This window comes from Arachis ipaensis, chromosome B2, assembly GCF_059453495.1.
Source record: "Arachis ipaensis isolate K30076 ecotype BB chromosome B2, ASM5945349v1, whole genome shotgun sequence".
In the NCBI taxonomy this organism is placed as follows: Eukaryota; Viridiplantae; Streptophyta; class Magnoliopsida; order Fabales; family Fabaceae; genus Arachis; species Arachis ipaensis.
The window spans coordinates 89,387,973-89,391,376 of record NC_142437.1 but is presented as its reverse complement, the minus strand read 5'-3'; the positions used below and the strand labels follow the sequence as shown (position 1 = coordinate 89,391,376).

The following is a 3,404-nucleotide window of genomic DNA, read 5'->3' as shown; positions in this document are numbered from 1 at the left end:
CAATCCCAATCCAATTACTCCCAAGAACCACCACATTCTTATTTTGAACCCTCTCCCCCAACTTTTGAAACCTCACACCCACCCCAACCTCCAGTGAATGACAAACTTCGTGTTCTTCTTCAAGGGCAAGCAAAGATAGAAATGGGCGTACTGGAACTCACTACTGCCGTAACTAAGGTAGTAAATTTAATAGCTTCCCGACATCTGTGAACTCGAGGTACTCCCATGGCTGCATGTGGAGAATCAAAAGAAGAGCGTAGCATGAAGGAGACACTAGAGACCTCGGTGGACAATGAGGAGCATGGCTTTGTACTGGAACGAGTAGAGGAAGCCATAATAGTTGTAGAGGAGGAAGTAGTTGAAGATTTAGGAGATGCTGAACCTCCATGGGAATCAAGAACCGTAAAGGATTCCGCTGAGAAGTCTGAAATTGATGCCAAGGAGGACAGTGCACAACCTCCACAGCATATGCCTTGTGAAAAATTGGACACACTACAAGAAAATAAGCTTTCTGCCACGCTTTTAAAGTGTGCCGAAAAGTGCTAAAAAGAGTGCCGACAGCTTTTCGCCACGCTTTTTGAGCTATCGGCACGCTTTTAAAAGGGTCACATCTGCTAGCGTGCCGGTTGATCTATTGCCACGCTTTTCTTGATCTATTGGTACGCTTTACTTTTTGCAACGCTTTTATCTATTGGCACGCTTAGAAACGTGGCTGTATGTATAACCCTGTAGCCACGCATTTAAAGCGTGCCAGAAGACAGCTATACAGCCACGCTTTTAAAGCGTGCCGAAAGATAAAAACTTGTCGTTACACTTCAAAAGCGTGGCCTAACCCTTTTTTAAATTAAAAAAAGACAAAAAAATAGAAATACTGATAAGTTAATCTTTCAAATAAAATAAAATAAAATAAAATACTAAAAAATTAATCTTTCATTTATTTATATGAATTATGTACATGATAAAACATGAATAAAACATTTAAGAAAAAATAAATTCAACGTCCAAAATAAACATTTAAAAAATTACAATTCTATGTTAGAAAAAATCTAATCTGATTCCTAAACAACATCCGGACTAATTTTAAGCACTAGAATGGTTGCACTCAACTCTTGTATAGCTGTTGGAGGTGGAGAAGCTATTGGGAAGCAGTAACCTGTATGCATGAGAACTATACAACAATTGCAAAATTAGTACTAATTTCAACCATGTCCGATCCGCATTATCCTGTATTAAGAATCATTAGTTAGAAAACCAATTATAAATATAAATTTTGTGAAGCTTTTGGCATACAATCTTGCATTTGCCATAGCATGTCCAAATTTTCTGTACAACAAGAAATAAAAAATAAAAAATTGCTAACCAAAATCATAAGCATCAACACATTCAGTGCTTTCAACAACTGGCTTCCATCATCCATATGAGGAACCCTATCATCCAAAAGCCACAGAAGAAGCTCAGTAATAAGACTGTCAAGAGTGCTCTCCTTCACAGCATATGCCAAACGTTTATTCTGAAAAGTCTGGACAGAGCCAAGGACAGGATTAGTAAATAGCAGCTATTGCAAGTTACAAAATATTACAAACTTTTGAAATAATAACAATAAAATTTACCTGCATCAGTGTTGAGCACATATTTACAAGATCGTGATGAAGCTCCTGTCAAACTGAAATCAAAAGTCCTTACAACCTATTTAAAATTAAAGCATGATGAAATCAGCACTTGAAAATCATTCTAATCAGATAAAGGGGATTGATTGTTAGGAATATCTTGCCTTATTAGCGAGCCAGGCAACTAGTCTATCTGCATCTTTTACAAGTTCATCCATAGCACTGCCTTCAGGATCACTAGTCGCCTGAGCCAATTCATGACAAACAACTTTCATTCCTTCAACAGACTGCAGCAAAAAAATATTTTTGAAATAAGAGCTTAAACTTCATTTTCAAATTTCATGAAGAGAAGCCAGGAAAATAAAAGTCAAAAGGCATATCTTATATGTCATACTTGTTTTTATTACTATGATAATTCTAGAAAGGTTAACCGCATTTTAGAAAATGTAATAAGAAAAATGATTACTTGCTCAAGAGAACCAAAAGAAATAATATCAAGTGCTTCATTCCAATCTGTGGAGCCACTAGCAACGGCCATGGGGTACGGCATTGATTGTCTCTCAACCTCCAGTTGAGCAAAATTTTTCCTAACAAATCAAAAAGCAAGATATTAGGGATACATAGGAGTATAGGAACTATGTATTAATTTAGGCAGAAAAATCCTCTATAGTTAAGGAGCAAAAGGAAAAGAAACAAGACAAAAATTTCAGCATACCTCAAAATTGGACCAGAAAGAGATCTAGTCACTTCACCACTCTGCTCAGCAACGTTAGACCTGAAACGAAAGCAACACACATAGAAGCTTGAACATTTTAGCTAGAGATTGAGAACATTCTCGAAAGATTTATCACATTTTTCATTATTCATCGTTATATTTTTAACTTCTTTTTTAGATTTACAAAAGAAAGAACTCCAACCAGAAGGAAATAAATTAGGGGTCTAAATTTCCAGCCATAACTGCATAATGTGAATAATATTCAAAGACATAATAATAATAATACTACACACCCATTTTCCCTGACAGAGCATCTTAAAATAGCCCTTGCTTCCCCTGGCTTTCCTTCTTTTTTTCCATCTCGCGAACCTGACAAATTACTCCCATCATCATCAGTACTTCAATAAATCTGAAAAGGAATAAAAAAGGAGCAACGTGTGCACTAACCTTCCACTTAAATTTCTCATCTAACATGCTTTTTTGAGCATCTGTTAGCTTTCCAACAAATCTCCATATGTCCTCACCTGCACAGAATGATCATAGAAGAGAAACAACTCAGAAAGGCCAAGAGATATAAACAAGACAAAAGCCAAATAAAATGTCACATCAATATCCTCCAACTTCAAGTGAAAAAGTAAAACAATAACTTCCTCCATGAAGTGCCTTCAACCAATAAATTACATTTTAATGAAAGCTCATGATTGGCAAATTTTCCAGACAATAATTCAGTACAATCACCAAGCAAAATTATTTTATAATCACAATAGATCTTCAGGGTATAGTATACCAAGAATCTTATATCCAGTGGCTAGTGTATTCAATGCGGATTTGCAGTGACTTTAGTTGCCCTCAAATGATTCTAAGCACAAATATTGCATGGGAAAGAAAATAAACATAACAATACTCATGTTAATCATTAACCCTGAGCAACAAACTAGATTAAGAATGAGCTATGATACAAAACCCTACTTTGAAGGCCTCCATATGGTTTCAAGTTCTCAAGATGAACAGCAGCAAGCCACAAATCCAAAGCATTGAATGCACATTCTCTCATGTGATTCTTGTTATCACCAAGGGATTTC

General features: G+C 36.0%; 1 long non-coding RNA gene across 1 annotated transcript; it reads right to left on the bottom strand.

Annotated features, from left to right (window-relative positions):
* Window positions 1-2,665: 2,665 nt before the first annotated feature.
* LOC107628387 (uncharacterized) lies at window positions 2,666-3,147 on the bottom strand. The gene is made up of 3 exons (XR_001617757.3): window positions 3,110-3,147; window positions 2,770-2,846; window positions 2,666-2,691 (listed from the first exon to the last, which is right to left on the bottom strand). It is a non-coding gene; the product is annotated as an uncharacterized LOC107628387 (long non-coding RNA).
* Window positions 3,148-3,404: the final 257 nt, after the last annotated feature.